Source organism: Pygocentrus nattereri, chromosome 23 (assembly GCF_015220715.1).
Source record: "Pygocentrus nattereri isolate fPygNat1 chromosome 23, fPygNat1.pri, whole genome shotgun sequence".
Taxonomy (NCBI): domain Eukaryota; kingdom Metazoa; phylum Chordata; class Actinopteri; order Characiformes; family Serrasalmidae; genus Pygocentrus; species Pygocentrus nattereri.
This window is the reverse complement of record NC_051233.1, coordinates 1,492,815-1,511,534: the sequence shown is the minus strand read 5'-3', so window position 1 is coordinate 1,511,534 and position 18,720 is coordinate 1,492,815. Positions and strand designations below refer to the sequence as shown.

The following is an 18,720-nucleotide window of genomic DNA, read 5'->3' as shown; positions in this document are numbered from 1 at the left end:
TAATGCATTATAAGTGCTGTTCATAACACATTATAAGAGCTCATAAGCTGTATTAGTCCGCTCTGAGTAAAGTGGACCATACTGGACTAAAGCCTCCTCCAGGGTTCAGACTGAGGCTTCAATCTGAAGAATTTACTGAAGGATTTACTGAAACACTAAAACACAATAAGCTCATTACTGGATTCAGATGTCAGAGTTTAAACTAGAGCAACATCAGAGTTTCACCCAATGTGGGAAAGTCAATGTTCACCACCGTTAATGTTCACCACTGTTAATGTTCACCACCGTTAATGTGCACCACCGTTAATGTTCACCACCGTTAATGTGCACCACCGTTAATGTGCACCACCGTTAATGTGCACCACCGTTAATGTTCACCACCTTTAGCCTGGCACTGATTTAACACTGCATATCCAATAGAACGCCAGCAGAAACTAAACAGGAACATGTACACACACACACACACACACACACACACACACACACACACACACACACACATATATATATATATATATATATATATATATATATATATATATATATATGAAATAAAATATACACACACACACACACACACACACACACACACACACACACACACATACCATACAGACCTCAAATATGTCAAGTGTATTAAAATGGAGAAAACCTGGAAATCGGGTTTGTGACAGTAGCGTACAGTAGATGGCACTGAAGCTCTCTGCACTGGGGAGGATGTGAAACCGGTTTGTATGGATTTGGTGCAGACATGAATCATAACTTGGGATAAATGTGCAATGAAAAGACAAGATATAAATAACAAAAAAAGCTTTTGTAAAATTCACATGATCAGTGTCCTGTGGTTCACAGTCTTCAGTCCGGCTGCAGAGCCTCCCATTTCATTTCCAGTTAAACTAGGGAAACATGCTTTTTGCACTGTGTGTCAGAACCTGGATGTACCTCATTGACGAAGATGATGAGGGTGGTATAATTATCATATTTGGAGTTCGAGTCTGTCACAACCTGTTAAAAGGTTATGCGATGTTTCCAGTGCCTTAGGACTGACTCACAGAGTCAGAGGCTCGTGCTTCGAAAACACAAAACAGGCTTTACTTTCAGAATTGAAGTCCAAGGTCTTAGTCAAAAAACATGCGAGGGTCAAACCCAAAAGACAGCAGTCCGAAAAAGAGGCAGGCAAAAGACGTGTTCGAAAACATGAATCAGAAGAATGCAGCAAACAATCCGAAGGGCGGAGCAAAGTGGACACAACAAAAGCAATGGTCATAAAAGAGTCTGGGAGATCATGTCCAGATCCAGGGTAAGACTCAGTGGACACGTGACGGTATGCGATGGCAGCAATCCGGTCCAAGGATTCATCCAATCATCCTACTGAGGTCTAACAAATGTTTACTACCCTCCTTTTCAGCTTCAAACACCGAAAAACAAACAAAATAAACGTTGAATTTTATAAAGAAATTACACTATCAATGGGAATTAAGTCTCTGTTGGCTAAACGTTTTACAGGATTAGACACCATGTGCACCTTCTGACATTGAGTTAGTGCTCATTGGTGTAAACACCACTCTGTGTACAGCTCCCCACAGTTCCAACAACATACAGCCAGCCTGATCACATGACCACAGCATATTGCCCATTCAGCATAGCTCACTGGTTTGAACAGTAGGGTCACTATTACTATGAGTGCACAACACCACCCATCACGACAAACTATTTCTCTGTTAATCCGCTTCAAACCCATTTTGAAAGCAGCATGATGAGCAGGGTTTGTATTCATGACATGGTGGAAAAAAAACAGACTTGAAGCTTTGAGTGCAGCAGCCACACCACTTTAAGGCTACGTTCACATTTCCAGGCTGAAGTCAAGCAAATCTGATTTTTTGCCCTAACTGGACTAAGATCTGGTGTTTTCAGGGCTGTGTGGACACAAATCTGATCCTTGCAAATCCAAGTCACTTTGTGGTCCTAGATCGGATACGTATCCGATTTGTGGTCATGTGACCTTAATGTGACGCTCAGATCGAAATTCATAGACTTTTTAATCCACTGCACTGCTCCATCATTCAGCGTTATCATGGCAGCAGCGCCGAACAGACGTCACAGCCTGTCAATGGTGGAAAAGCAGCTCATCTCACCTTTTTCTCCTCCGTCTGGCTCTAATAATGAAGCTGAGAGCTGATCAGAGTTAATGATCTTCTCAGCGAAGCTCGTTCTGCTCGTTAGTTTGTGCTGATGATGCAGGGATTCAGTCACGTGACGTCACTGAGTAGGAGGAGCTCATGAGGGTCAGTTCAGGAGCCGGTTCACCACATTAATGACCGATTTGAGTCACTGACCTAAACAAGAGCGAACCATCATGTCAGAGATCAGATTTGAGCAATGAGGCTTGTAATGTGAATGTACCAGGATGCTTACACTGGAAAACAAATCCCTCCACTGTCCCCAAACTGCACAGACCACCAACTTAAAGGGTCAAAGCGCTTTGTAATGAAGTGAGACGTCATTCCGTTTCAACTGTTTACTGAAAAAAAAATTAACATATTTACAGCGGGAGGTTGGCCTGAAATGTCTGCATCCTTAACAACAGAAAAAATAGCGCCGCCCCTCAAGAATCACTGTGTGTATAACGTAACATGCGCAATGTCCTGTGGGTAATGAAGTCCATTTCAAGTCCATTTGCTATGTATATTCCCAAATAAACTGACCTACAGTCTCCTTTTAATCTATTAACATATCTGACACATGAACTGTTAATCTTAACACTAACTTATGAATGTTGCTTTAACTAGTATTTTAAATCATGTGTTCTAAGTAAATTCTCTACCTAAAAAATTCTCAACAGTGTCCATTTTCCACAGAGACCTTAGATGCCAGTCATTCCATCACTTACACTGAAATTGCTGACTATTATTTGGAGTTTGTGCATCTCATAATAAGCTTACTAGCAATAACTAACCAGCAGGGGGCTCTGCACACAGTCAGGGGGTTTACAAACAACTGGTTTCAGGATAAGTTGATGAAGCCCCTGGTGAAGACCATGGTGGACCCATCACTGAAGCAAGTGCTTGCAAAATCTTGATGTTTTCAATGTGTTTCCAGTTAGAGCCAAGTTCTCAGCGTCCAGGCTGGAACACCAGAGCACATTCAATGACATGAAACGGGTGGTTAGAACACAGAGGTTCTAACCACAATGACTCTCATTGGCTGTTGAGAAAAGCTGTCGAAAAATAACTTGTGTTCCTCATTCTGTCTCTCCACAGACAGCAGAGGACGGTCCGGCACTCCGTGGTCAGTTAACGCTGAAAGGTTGGTACCCTATCATTACTCTGTACTGCAGCCTGACTGACTTCACTGATAACAGACAGGTGGGACGTTTGTGCTGTAGATGAATGTTTATGAGGACGCGCCGTCGGGGAGCAGGATGGAGTTGGAGCGCGTGAAGACGGAGGACGTGTACCAGACTCTCCACCAGCCTCCTCCAGTGAAGAACCCAAACCCAACACACGGTGAGAACCCACAGAACCGTCGACCCAGCAGAGAATTAGCATTAAAATCAGTCTCACAGTCACTGATGAGCTGCTGGACGTTTCCTCTGTCCATCTCTAACAGAGCCAGTGAGGAGCTGCAGGATAAAGACTGTGCTGATGATCTTCAACACTCTGCTATTGATCGTCATCCTGATATTGAACGGAATCTCCAGTGAGTTAAACTATATTCACATTTTTGTCACGAGGTCAGTGTGAAGAGCTTTTATTCCAAGTGAGTTTGGAGCATTTCTGTTGGTACAATCCTAAAATTTGTGCTGAAATTATGCAGATGTCTTTATTTTTCTACACGGTTTATTGGACAGATTCCATTTCAATCTGAATAGGTACAGTCACTATATTGATTCATTTGCATAGATCATGTCACAGACGTTCATGCAGTTTAAGCAGTATTGTACGGCATCCAGTCGAAACCAAAACCTAATGTCTCCATTGTTTTCCATTTTTCAGTTTTTGCCATAATTTGGACATTTCTGTCAGTCTTTACATTTACATGGCCAAAAGTTTTGAGAATGATACAAATATTAATTTTTACAAAGTCTACTGCTTCAGTTTTTATAATGGCAATTTGCATATACTCCAGAATGTCATCAAGAGTGATCAGCTTAACAGCAATTAATTGCAAAGTCAATATTTGCCTAGAAAATGAACTTTATCCCCCAAAACACATTTCAACTTCACTGCAGCCCTGCCTTAAAAGGACCAGCTAACATCGTTTCAGTGATTGCTCCATTAACACAGGTGTGGGTGTTGATGAGGACAGGGCTGGAGATCAATCTGTCATGATTAAGTAAGAATGACACCACTGGACACTTTAAAAGGAGGCTGGTGCTTGGCATCATCGTTTCTCTTCTGTTAACCATGGTTATCTCTAAAGAAACACGTGCAGTCATCATTGCACTGCACAAAAATGGCCTAACAGGGAAGAGTATCGCAGCTAGAAAGACTGCACCTCAGTCAACAGTCTATCGCATCATCAAGAACTTCAAGGAGAGGAGGTTCCATTGTTGCCAAAAAGCCTCCAGGGCGCCCAAGAAAGACCAGCAAGCGCCAGGACCGTCTCTTAAAAGTGTTTCAGCTACGGGATCGGGCTACCAGCAGTGCAGAGCTTGCTCAGGAATGGCAGCAGGCAGGTGTGAGTGCATCTGCACGCACTGTGAGGCGGAGACTCTTGGAGCAAGGCCTGGTCTCAAGGAGGGCAGCAAAGAAGCCACTTCTCTCCAGAAAAAACATCAGGGACAGACTGATATTCTGCAAAAGGTACAGGGAGTGGACTGCTGAGGACTGGGGTAAAGTCATTTCCTCTGATGAATCCCCTTTCCGATTGTTTGGGACATCTGGAAAACAGCTTGTTTGGAGAAGACGAGGTGAGCGCTACCACCAGTCTTGTCTCATGCCAACTGTAAAGCATCCTGAAACCATTCATGTGTGGGGTTGCTTCTCAGCCAAGGGAATCGGCTCTCTCGCAGTCTTGCCTAAAAACACAGCCATGAATAAAGAATGGTACCAGAATGTCGTCCAAGAGCATCTTCTCCCAACCATCCAAGAGCAGTTTGGTGATCAACAATGCCTTTTCCAGCATGATGGAGCACCTGGCCATAAAGCAAAGGTGATAACTAAATGGCTCAGGGAACAAAACATAGAGATTTTGGGTCCATGGCCTGGAAACTCCCCAGATCTTAGTCCCATTTAGAACTTGTGGTCAATCATCAAGAGACGGGTGGACAAACAAAAACCTACAAATTCTGACAAAATGCAAGCATTGATTGTGCAAGAATGGACTGCTATCAGTCAGGATTTGGTCCAGAAGTTGATTGAGGTCATGCCAGGGAGAATTGCAGAGGTCCTGAATAAGAAGGGTCAACACTGCAAATATTGACTTGCTGCATTAACTCATTCTAACGGTCAATAAAAGCTTTTGTTACTCATAATATGATTGCAATTATATTTCTGTATGTGATAGAAACATCTGACAAACACACATAAAAACCAGAGGGCAGCAGATCATGTGAAAATATAATATTTGTGTCATTCTCAAAACTTTTGGCCATGACTATAGATAAATTTCATGATGAATGGACCAAAAGAAACGTCTTAAAATGCCTCAGAAAAAATTCTGGTTCCATTGACTTACATTAGAAGTAGTTTTTTTCCTTATGCTGTAAAAGTTACGGTTTTGGAGATACAAGATTTTGTTCCAACAGCAATGACTGATATCTGTTTTGACATAACTGATTATCATCATCATCCATAAGCCAAAAGAAAAGGCAGAGATTCTTCCAGTGGTTCTAGTGGGTTCTTACCACTTCCACTTACTGGCTAAATGGAGGAATTTCTGATTTACTAATTTTACATCCTTTATCTGTTTAATATCTAAAACCTATTGTACAGTTTAGTTAACAGAACATTGAGCCAGTTTAAAATAAATGATCTAGTACTTGAGTTTGCACCTCTTGTTTACATGATAAAGGAAACTTTAGCTGAAAGTTTAGTAAAGCCAAATCTTTACTTTATTAGCCCTCAGAATGCATGTTCATATCAACAGTGTTTTCTAGATTAAATGTTTTAAAACCTTCTGATGGACCAAATAAAACATCATCTTCACAGATCACTGATGTTTAAAGAGCATCAGAAAACAGATTAATAGGAAAATATCTAAAATTCATAGAGATATTGTTTGTGCGTCGAGCTGTGTGCTAAAGTGAGCTCACCAGGATGAGTTGTGGGGGATTTTGCTGGATTTTCAACAGTACTGATGTTTCAGAATAGCATTGTTTTGAAAAGTTTCTTCTTCTTAAAGAATCCTAATATCCAGCTGTGCTAAAATCAAAGGAATTGTTTTCCTAATGACCAACCTTTAATGAGCCAGACATTTTTCTCAGGAATATTTAATGTTGAAAATTAATGAAGTCATTTTATTTTCTATATTTATTTAGAAAGAAGTAAAAAAAATGTCCTGGTGCTTTGATGTGTGTAATTATACCTTGCTTTTTTTTTATGTAGCTGCAAATCAATTACAAAGTGCTGAAGTGAACAAGCCAGAACCACAAAGTGCTGACGTAAAGGAAATGAAAGCCTCTGGTGAGCCACACACACACACACACACACACACACACACACACACACACACACACGATTCTTTTCAACATTCAAACTTGAGTTCTCATCACAGCCTTTTTTTTAAATTTAACCCATTGGTGGTAAAACCATGAGATAAAATGTCAAAGTTCTAAAAGATTTTATCTTTTATTTGTGCCCAGAAGTTTGGAATCACTTTCAATAATAGAAAGAGATGTTGACAATAAATGCACTAATAATTCTTCTGGATTCTGCAGAGCTTCACCAGTTTATCTACCTGTAGAATGAAGCAGTAAAAGCGTTGAAGTGAAGCAGCAGATCTGTAAAACAGTCAGATGAGGACAAAGAGACTAAACAAGCTCCTCAGACTTTTTCTTCTGCATGTCAGATGATCTGTGTGTGTCTGTGTGAGTTTTAGGTGAGGACAGTGAGAGAGAGGAGCTGTGGCGTCTCCACCAAGGTGTGTTTTATCTGTTCTGGGAGGCTGATGGGAACTGCAGCGAGGCCCTGAAGTTCTGTGAAGATAGAAACTCCGAAATTGCCACCACTTCAGGCAGCGATAGTTTTGGCCCTGGATTTTGGGCTGCAAATCCTGATCACGAGGCAAGTGAATTCTTAAATCTAGTCGATGTCTAATTTCCATATTATGAGAGCACTGACAACATAAGTTAATGCATTTCCAGATACACTATATTTCCAAAAGTATTCAGTCGCCCATCCAAATCAATGAATTCAGGTGTTCCAACCACTTCCATGGCCACAGGTGTATAAAACCAAGAACAGCATAGAGAGCTTCATGGAATGGGTTTCCATGGCCGAGCAGCTGCATCCAAGCCTTACATCACCAAGCGCAGTGCAAAGCGTGGAATGCAGTGGAGTAAAGCGCCGCCACTGGACTCTAGAGCAGTGGAGACGTGTTCTCTGGAGTGACCAATCACGCTTCTCCGTCTGGAAATCCGATGGACGAGTCTGGGTTTGGCAGTTGCCAGGAGACGGTACTTGTCTGACTGCATTGTGCTGAGTGTAAAGTTTGGTGGAGGGGGGGATCATGGTGTGGGGGTGTTTTTCAGGAGTTGGGCTCGGCCCCTTAGTTCCAGCTGTTTGCATCCAACTTGTGAAGCAGTTGGTATGCAGATCAGCACCTCCATGGTCTTGTCCTGGAAAAAGATGGCATGCCCACCCCAAGTAAGGGGAAAGTACTTGCCCCAAGTGGAGGAGTTCAAGTATCTGGGGGTCTTGTTGATGAGTGATGGGAAGAGGGATGGTGAGATCGGCCGCAGGCTGGGACAGGCGGCAGCAGTAATGCGGTCACTGTACCGGACTGTAGTGGTGAAGAGGGAGTTGAGCCATAAGGCAAAGCTCTCTGTTTACCAGTTGGTCTACATCCTGACCCTCACCTGTGGTCATGAGCTGTGGGTAATGACTGCAAGAATGAGATCGTGAATACAAGCGGCGGAAATGAGCCTCTTCGTACGGTGGCAGCTACACTATTTGATAGGGTGAGGAGCTCGGCCTTCCGGGAGGAGCTCGGAGTAGAGCCGCTACTCCTCCCCACTGAAAGGAAAGAGCTGAGGTGGCTCGGGCATTTGATCTGGAGGGATTATATCTCCAAGTTGGCCTGGGAGCGGCTTGGGGCCCCTCAGACTGAGTAGAGAGGCTTCTAACTAAAACACTGCTATGTGTGTTTGTGTTTACAGCTCTGGATTCTGTCTCAGGCAAACGGGAGGAAGCTGTGGGTGAATATGGTGAGATATTATTGACCTCATTGATGACAGATGTAGTGTTGAGGACTGAAGCCCTGATCAGCTCGATTAGTTTCACCACAGGACATCCAGTGATGTGATCTAACTGGCTGATTCACACCAGATGAGAAAACAAATTAAATTGAGGACATTAATGTAAACATATGTGAGGATAGTAAAAAGTGAAATGACATTTTCTAGTAAACTGTGCATGTTTTATCTTCAGGATAGTGATACGACTGGACACTTGAATGAGACCTTCCGTCATTGTCCACCAGATGAAGAAACCCAAGGAAACGCAGAGGGAATGCAGGGCTGGGTGTGTGAAATCAGACAACGACATTTACGTTATATACATTAATCATGAGAATCATCCTGGTTGTTTTAGTGATATGGCAGTATGACTACACAGCAGCACCTGAGCATGAGATCCCTGCGTCCTCTGCACTGTCTGTTCTCTCTGTGAAGATCTATATTATTACACTCTGTTCTGGCTTTACTGTACTTCTGAACCTCCTCTGAGTTTGTGCAGATCTGACCATGTTCAGGACTGTGAAAACCTCCAAAGTTCAGTCTTCAGCTGGTCATTTTCTAAAGTAAATCAAACACATTCAGTGATGCTGAGGTCTGGACTGTGGGGTGGTCAGTCCATTGGTTTAAGAACGCCAGTATAGAAGCTGTAATAAAAAGTTTGTTACTTTCCTGATGCAAAACAAATGAACTTGTACTTAATGACTCTTGGAAATTAATGACAGGGGTCTCTGAGATTCACAGTTCTGTGTTACCGTAATCTGAATGTCAATGTAAATAACCTGTTTCCAAAGCTGCTTCCAGAAGATCTGCTTTTGTAGAGGTTGTCACAAAACTTTTGATTAGAATTTGATCTTCATTCCTGTGGAAGCTGATTTTTCCTCCACATCAGTTGATTTTGTACCAATGAGCTTTTACCTGAATAAATCTGACTTTGTGTGATCTGTGGTGTCTTGGCTGTTACTAAAGACAAATCTTTATGTTCTCTAGGAAACTGAAGCCTTTTTCATGAAAAAGTGGTTCAGGTCTGGACTGCAGGCAGGTCAGTTTAGTAACTCTTAATACAGAGCAATGCTGCTGTAATACATGCAGAATGTAGTTTGACGTTGTCTTGCTGAAATAATCAAGGCCGTCCCTGAAAAAGACGAGCTCAGATGAAAAAGATGAGCTCAGGCCCAGAGAAGGTGGCAGCGTTTCTGGATCCTGTTTATATTTGGGTTCTTCTTTGTGTTTTAGAGTTTAACAGCGTTTGTGGATGCAGTGATGAACTGTGTTCACAGTCAGTGGTTTTCAGAAGTGTTTCTGAGTCCATGCAGTGATTTCCACTACAGAATCATGTCTGTTTTTAATGCAGTGCTGCCTGAGGGCCCAAAGATCACGGCCAGCAGATACTGGTGTTCAGCCTCGTCCCTCACAGACAGAGATTTCTCCAGATTCTCTGAGTCTTTAATGATATTCTGCACCGTAGACGATGGAAAGCAGAAGCTCTTTGCTGTTTTATGTTGAGAAACGTTCTTCTTGAGTTGTTGCTCTATTTGATGGTCCAGTCTTTCACAGAGTGGTGACCCTCCTCCTCTTTACTTCTGAAAGACTCCGCCTCCCTGAGATGCTCTTTATACCCAGTCATGAATTTACCAGCTTGATATGTTGTGTTTGTACCATTTTCAACTACATATGTGATACGGGAGTGCAGAGAGGAAAACCCATGAGAGGGAGAAGGTCTTAACCTCTTATTCTCCAGTGTAACGTGCAAAGCAGACGCTTGCGGTTTGAAAACAAGTGAAGCTTTACTTGTAGAAATCAGGGATGCAGAGAATAGTCGGGATTCAGGCAGGGGTCAGTTCCAGTAAACACAGCAGAGTGAGAATGGAGACCATAAACAAGGGCAAATCAGAGCAGAGTCCACAAAACAAGCGATGGGTCAAAACCAGGAGTCCAACAAACCAGGCAGAAGTACAAAAGGGCAAATCCAAACACAGTCCAGGAGAAAACAGGCAGAAGGTCAAAAACACGATGTGTCATAAGGAAAAACCGCTCAGTAGTCTCACAAGGATGAAACAATACTTTGACTAGTACAAGCTAAAGCCTGGGTTTATATCCTAGACTAACCAATCATCTGACAGATACACAGCTGGAGATCGCCTGAATACTAACTGACTATCTTGAACGATGATGGGATGACTGGGACCTTTCAGGAGTTGTGACTTTGCAGAGTTAGAGTCTAGAAGTAGGAGTGAGGGAAATGGCTCCACCTCGTGATTCCCCAAAGGATTCTGGGGAATGCAGTTCTTGTCTGTTTGAGGACTGGCTGCATGCGTCACACCCAGGGCATGTTTTGGTTTGTCCAACTGAATTTTCATGTCCAAATCGCAAGGCGAATTATTCAGTAACAGCATGAAATAAATATAAATGATTTTATTTGTTTTAAATGCTTTTATGATCACATTCCTATACGCTCACAATTCACTGCTGAGAGCCAAAAATCTGCGCCGCTCTTTGTGTTGTTCTCTAAAAGTGATGTTTCCAGAGCAGATCACTGAAGAGACGCCGTCTGTTTATAGTTTAGAGCCCAGATTTGGGGAAAAAACGGGTCGACTTTCAGTAGAAAAACAAACTGAGTTCAGCTTCTTTTATTATAAGGGTTTAAAATGACGTCACCGTCTATTAGACTGGAGAGAAGAGCTACAGCCTCACACGACGCCCAGCTTCTGAATGGAGCTTATGGAGTATGAACGTTATGGAGAACATGATCTGCGGTTTGGTCCTGAGGAGTTTAGGAGGCTACATGAATACATTGAGGTGAAGGAGAGAGAGTTTAGTGATCTGCATGTTGGGGTTGAAGCAGCTCAGAGAACCGCCGCTGTACTGATTGGTGATCCGAGGTGTGATCATGAAAGGTAGGTCAGCTTTATGTTTCGCCTGTTTGGCTTGGAGCCGTCCCTTTTTTAAGCCTTCTTCTTTTTGGGCTTTTTAGCAGTTTTGGGGACATTGTCTCTCTCTTGGTTTTTCCAGCTCTCTTTTCTTTTCGTTTTCTTTTAGTCTAAATACCCACCTGGGGTAAGTCCCATACCAGTCACTACTCTACAGAGGTGTGACAAAAGGCTGCTATTTGCCACGGCCTTAAGTAGAGGAGTCCACAGGTGTGCCAGGTTGGGCCTAATAAGCCCAAGGGCTTCTGGGAATTGTAGTTTGCTGTGCTTGTGGTGCCTCAGGCAAGCTGGGCCCTTATAATATAGAGTTTAAATGATTTGCACATCATTGTATTTTGTTTTTGTTTACATTTTGCACAGTGTCACAGCTTTTTAGGAAATGAGGTTGTGTATATGCAGTATATATAGATATATACCGTCAATGAGTGTATATATCATATATATCGCTGTTTTCGGAACAAAACCTTGTATCTCCAGTTTTGACATTTTTCAGTTTCTGACATAATTTGAAAACTTCTGCTGCCCTTTACATTCTGTGTAAATTTTATAATGAGCGGACCAAAAGAAATGGCCTAAAATGACTTGGAAAGACGTCTGGTTCCATTGACTTGCATTGAAAGTAAAGTGCGGTTTTCCTTCTCCTGTAAAATTGTCATTTTGGAGATACAAGATTTTGTTCTGACAACAGCGTTATGTATCATATACAGTTAGTGAGTGTATGTATAATACATGCAGTCAGTGGTTCAGTTCCTCCGAAACCTCTCGCTCTTGTTTATTCAGCTTCTTGCGGAGAGTCTTGAGGGGAACTGGAGCTGCTGCTTCTGCTTTTGTCGGTTTGCTGCTGGTAGGTTTGTCCAGCGTGGTCGGCTGAAGAAGCTGAAGGTTTTGCTTTAAAAGTCGTAAAGCTGTATGTGAATGAGATCCACAGTCAGACTGACATACAGCACTGCAGCTGGATTCAGCCGGAAATATTACAGACCTTAAAGAAACATTAATGATGTTAATGTTATCACTTTATTAACACGCCAACATTGACCGCAATAGAATAAAAGAATAAATAAGAACATTTGAGATGTACTTTTCATTCTTCATGGCTATAATTAGCAAAACTGCTGTTTTAGAATCAAGTCAAATAAAAATCTAAATAAAAACCTGCAAAATAAAGATACCTGAAAATTTAATTCCATGCTAATATAAAGCAATAGAATTATTTCTGTTCAGGTGTTTATAGTAGAGCGTGTCCCAAACATCATTTTGTAGCCTAATAACAGCCAATTCTCCCTCAAATGATCTCAAATTTTAACAAAGTGTGTAAAAACTAGCCAAGAATCATTTTGAATGTTTATTTCAGGTTCACTAGACATGAAAAGGCATTTTGTGTGTTAGGAAATTCTTGAACACAGTCTAACAAGAGCAGAAAATGCAATAAAAACGCACCGACTGGGAAGCAGATTTGGACACGGCACAAAAAATTTAAAGAGGAAGGCCGTCAGTGCGGAGCAAAGGGATCTGGACGACAGGTGGTGCCCTTATTGGACATTGGTGAAGCCGTGAAATTGGTTATAAAGTCTACATTCCTCTGAATGTTCTTGAGGGAACTCGTTCAACATGAAGCCTATTTAATTAGGTTGGCCTACGACATGCAGTTCCTCAGAAACTCGAGTGTTTTGGGACACCCTGTATACGTTAACAGGGTTTATATTGTCAGGCTGAACCTGTAACTAACGTGTTCGTTTGCTTAGTTCACTGCAGCTGTTCAGAGTTTGAGCCCCTGAAGCTTCACAAAAAACCAGCAGACAGTGTTCAATCTGCTGAACTTCAACAATGCAGAGTATTTTTACATTTATGCTAATGAAGGAAGCCCTTCAGCCAATGAGGCTGCAGAGGAGCATCTCTTCCTGTGCCTCGTAGTAAATTAGAACACGGCTGCTGGTTCACTGCTGTCTGTTTCTGCTCTATTAGCAGAACCATTTACAGTGGTAGTGATAGGAACCAGACGTCCATGTAGGGAGTGGACCTACAAGCACAGTGGAGTCATAGATACAAGTGTTACAGGTGTTGACTCTCTTGATGTTCTATATAACATAATAACCAAAACGATCATTTCAAAAGCTTCCTTGAGTATTTTTACTGGCAGGAGGAGCTGTCAATCATAGCTTCATATCATATGTGTCATCCCCACATCTTAAACCAAAACAACCTCAAAACTAATCATTTGGAGGGTTTTAATATAGATTTTTTATGTATTGTAGGACTTGCTTAAGGTGTGGTGGTGGTTGGTTGGTGTAGTGGGCAACACATCTGCTTTCTATGCTGTAGACTGGGGTTCAATTCCTGCCTGGGCACGCAACAAACACTATACCAATAAAAGTCCTTGGGCAAGACTCCTAACACCGCCTTCGCTTTGGGTAAGAGCGTCTGCAAAATGCCGTAAATGGTGCGACTACACTTGGGCACACATCTTTTCACTTGAGTTATTTACATACTGGTGATTTAGTTACAAATGAACAGAAGTAAACAGTGAATAGAGATGAGAATGTACGATGAGAAGCCAGTGAGTTCACACTACCCAGAACTGTGAAGCTGTCAATGATGTCAGCTGTGGTTAGTGTAGCGCTGTAGATCAGCAGAATGGACAGAACATCCAGTCCATCTGCAGCTGCACGTCTCAGAGACTTCACACTGCACTGTCCAGTGACAGGTGGTCATTTTACCCAAACAGATCTTTCTGTTAAACGTCCAATCCAATCAATCAAAAACTGCACATAACACAGTTAAAGCTGGCAGCAAGGTGCCCAGCCTGCACCGCCTGTTGCCAGACGAGGAGCCACGGACTAATTAGGCTCAGTCCGTACACCTGTGATCCAGCATTCCTTAGTTTAACATTCCTGCCTTTCTTTTCTTCCCTTCCTTGAAGGGCTTCACCCGTAGTTACCTGTGCGTCCCGGTGGCATCGCAGTAACTCCACGGACTGCCGATTGGTACAGCGGCGTTTCGTACCCGGCTCTAGGTCACCTCCTTTACGACATCCAATACACACACTCCACTGCCCCATTCACAGACTTCTGCCACTCACAAATATGTAATATTGGATCATTTTCTTCAATAAACAAATGACCAGTATAATATTTGTGTCATTTGTTTAACTGGGTTCTTTTTATCTACTTTTAGGACTTGTGTGAAAATCTGAGGTTTTAGGTCAAATTTTTGCAGGAATATAGAAAATTCTAAAGGGTTCACAAACTTTCAAGCACCACCGTATCTGGCCTCGCTGATCGAGAATAATAAGTATAATCCTAGAGTTCTGTTTAATGTGATTTCCCGAATCACTAAAAATCAGGCAGGTACTGAACCACAAATTCCAGCAAATCTCACCAGTGAAGTTTTTATGGACTTCTTAATAATAAAATTTAAAATATTAGACGACAAATTCAACCCACAGCATTAAACCCAGCTTGGCTGTCATCTGATGTAGCTGATATAGAACAAAACACAGCTGTAGAAAAAAGCCTGGAAAGCCTTTTACCACCTCCCACAGCTGGAGCTAGAGAAGATTATCTCTTCTGCAAATCACACAACCTGCACACTCGATGCAATTCCATAATATATATACACCCTATTTCAACTATAGTAAACTTCTCCCTTAGTCTGGGCCATGTACCCAAAGCTTTTAAACTAGCAGTTATCAAACCCCTGATCAAGAAACCAAATCTTGATGTCACCGTTTTGTCTAATTACAGGCCTGTTTCTAACTTACCGTTTATATCAAAGATCTTAGAAAAAGCTGTGGCCCAACAACTTAGTTCATATCTACACAAGAACCATATATATGAAAAATTCAGTCTGGATTCAGGCCACACCACAACACTGAGACGCTCTAGATAAGATAACTAATGATCTTCTTCTTGCCTCTGATCAAGGCTACATATCTCTCTTAGTGCTACTTGACACAGGGACGGCCCTGTCATGGTTCAGATCTTACCTATCAGAACGTTATCAGTTCGTCAGGGTAAACAATTTATCTTCCAGTTATTCAAAAGTGAGATTTGGAGTTCCGCAGGGGTCTATATTAGGACCATTACTATTTACACTATACATGTTACCGTTAGGCACAGTTATAAGTAACCATGGCGTAAACTTTCATTGTTATGCAGACGATACTCAACTGTACATATCAGCCAAGCCTGATGACCAATACAGGTTAAAGAAAATAGAGGACTGTGTAAAAGACGTGAAAGGCTGGATGTCACGTAACTTCCTCCTATTAAACAGTAACAAAACAGAGGTTCTCCTTCTGGGTCCAAAACTAGAAAGAAGTAAATCACCAGATTTAATCTTAAATCTCGCCGACTTTCCAGCCGCACCTGGATCAGCAGCTAAAAATCTCGGAGTTATAATAGATTCAGATTTATCACTCGATCAACACACAGGCGGCATCACTAGAACAGCTTTTCTACATCTTCACAACATCGCCAAGATCAGAAATGCCCTGTCCCTGCGTGATGCAGAAACACTAGTACACGCCTTTATTACTTCCAGGCTAGACTACTGTAACGCGCTACTGTCAGGATGCACGAGCAGGAATTTCATATCAGTCCAGCGCTATCATCACTTCATTGGCTGCCTGTTAAATTCCGTATTGATTATAAAATTATTTTATTGACGTATAAAGCCCTACATGGTCTCGCTCCTGAGTACCTGCAAGACCTTGTTTCCCATTACGAGCCATCACGACTACTCAGATCCCAGAGTGCTGGCTTATTAATAGTTCCCAGAATTCCTAAGGCTGCAGCTGGGGGAAGAGCTTTTTCTTATAAAGCCCCCAAACTCTGGAATGATCTTCCAGAAACTGTTCGGGACTCAGACACAGTCTCAATCTTTAAGACTAGGCTGAAAACTCACTTGTTCAGTTTAGCTTTTGGAAGCTAATGTTCCCCCTAGATAAAGGCAGCAGATCCAGGGGTCCATGGACACAGGGAATTATAGTAAACTGAGACGCTGGTGCTGTCGTCCCGCTGCTCGCACGCGGTCACTCAGGTTTGTGGACGGTGGAGCGGAGGGATGCCAGACTGTCTCAGAGTGCTGCTGTGTCTGTGTGTCCTTCTGGTTCTCTCCTGTTAGTGAAGCTGTCATAGTCAGATCTGCCGGAGTCGTTAGCCACACTCTGGAAATGTTTACATTCCCTGTTTATGTACAAACGGATAGAAGAAAACTAATTCTCTCTCCCTGCCTTTTTCTGAGTATACAATCACCCACATGTCTGGCTGGACACTGAAGGACGACTGACTGTCAAGCCCTCCTGCTACCCACTTCAGACCAGCTGCCCACGCCCAGCTACCACCACCTACCTTGGACGAGCTGCCCACCCTACACTGATGTTCTCATAAACTCCTAGTTATTCCTAATTCCAATATTACTGCTATTAATATTTGTAATATAATCACTTGTAGGTAGTTTGACCAGAGGAGGATGGGTCCCCCCGGTGAGCCTGGTTCCTCCCAAGGTTTCTTCCTCAGTTCTGAGGGAGGTTCTCCTTGCCACTGTTGCCCCTGGCTTGCCCACCGGGGGGTTTCTGTACATCCTTACAGTCCTGTTGAAACTTTGTCTTTTCCGAAATTCTGTGAAGCTGCTTTGTGACAACATCCGTTGTAAAAAGCACTACAAATAAATTTGATTTGATTTGATTTGACAACCTGGTTAAAAAGTCCACTGCCTTCTCTCCTAAACATCTCCATACCTCCACAGGTCTGTCATCTGGACCAACTGCCTTTCCATTCTTCATCCTTTTTAAAGCTGCCCTCACTTCCACCTTACTAATTATCTGCACTTCCTGATCCACTATCTCTCCCCCCGATGTCCTCCTCTCTCTCTCATTTTCCTCATTCATTAGTTCTTCAAAGTCCTCCTTCCATCTACTCATCACTCTCTGTTCACTCACTAGTACATTTCCCTCTCTATCCTTTATCAGCCTAACCTGCTGTACATCCTTTCCAGCTCTATCTCTCTGTTTAGCCAAACGATACAAGTCCTTTACTCCTTCTTTACTGTCCAGCCTCTAATACAGCTCATCATAGGCCTGAGCCTTTGCCTTTGCCACCATTCTTTTCGCTATGCGACTAGCCTCACAGCACTCCTGCCTACTTCCTTCATCTCTCTGGTTATCCCACTTTTTCTTAGCTGCCTTCTTCTTCTGAATACTCTCCTGGACTTCCTCATTCCACCACCAACTTTCCTTGTCTTCTTTCCTCTGACCAGACGAAACACCCAACACATTCTTGCCAGTTTCTCTCACCACCTTAGCTGTAGTTTCCCAGTCCTCAGGTAGCTCCTCACTGCCCCCAAGGGCTTGTTGCAATTTTTCCCTGAACTGCCTGCAACCATCCTCCTCCTTCAGCTTCCACCATCTAATCTTTGGCTCTGTCTTCACTCTCTTCCTCTTCTTTGTTTCTAATCTCATTCTACAGACAACCACCCTATGCTGCCTTGCTACACTTTCCCCTGGCACCACTTTACAATCTCCAATCTCCTTTAGGTGGCATCTCCTGCTAAGGATATAATCCACCTGTGTGCACCTCCCTCCACTCTTGTATGTCACCCTGTGTTCTTCCCTCTTCTGAAAATACGTGTTCACCACAGCCATTTCCATTCTCTCTGCAAAATCTACAACCATCTGACCTACAACCGCATTCCTGTCTTTCACACCATACATACCCAGCACCTCTTCATCCCCTCTGTTCCCTTCACCAACATGTCCATTGAAGTCTGCACCAATCACTAATCTATCCTCTCTAGGGACACCATCTACCACTTCATCCATCTTACTCCAAAATTCCTCTTTCTCCTCTAACTGACAACCAACCTGTGGTGCATATGAACTGACCACATTCAAAATTACACCATCAACCTCCAACTTCAGGCTCATGATCCTGTCTGACACTCTCTTTACATCCAGAACACTTTTCCCAAGCTGTTCCTTTAGGATTATCCCTACTCCATTTCTCTTCCTCTCTACACCATGATAGTTTGAATCCACCTCCAATCTTCCTGGCCTTGCTTCCTTTCCATCTGGTCTCCTGGACACACAGAATATCTACCTTCCTTCTCTCCATCATGTCTGCAAGCTCTCTGCCTTTACCAGTCATTGTCCCCATGTTCAGAGTCCCTACTCTAACCTCCACACTCCTGCCTTTCCTTCTCTCTCGCTGCCGTCTAACCCGCCTTCCTTCTCTCCTCTTTGATGGTCTTCAACCTACAGTAGTCCAATTTCCACCGGCACCCTGCTGGTCAACAGCACCGGAGGCGGTCGTGGTTAACCCGGGCCTCAACCGATCCGGTATGGCGATCATATCTCTGATCCGCATGATAGTTTTGGCACAAGTTTTACGCCGGATGCCC

General features: G+C 42.8%; 1 protein-coding gene across 1 annotated transcript in view; it reads left to right on the top strand.

The window, feature by feature from the left end:
* Window positions 1–3,261: 3,261 nt before the first annotated feature.
* The window catches only part of LOC119262274, a 53,373-nt gene continuing 37,914 nt past the window's right edge, over window positions 3,262–18,720 (top strand). The window contains exon 1 of the mRNA XM_037533679.1: window positions 3,262–3,306. The gene's annotated coding sequence lies outside the window, so the exon portion shown is untranslated. The remainder of the gene's footprint in view (window positions 3,307–18,720) is intronic.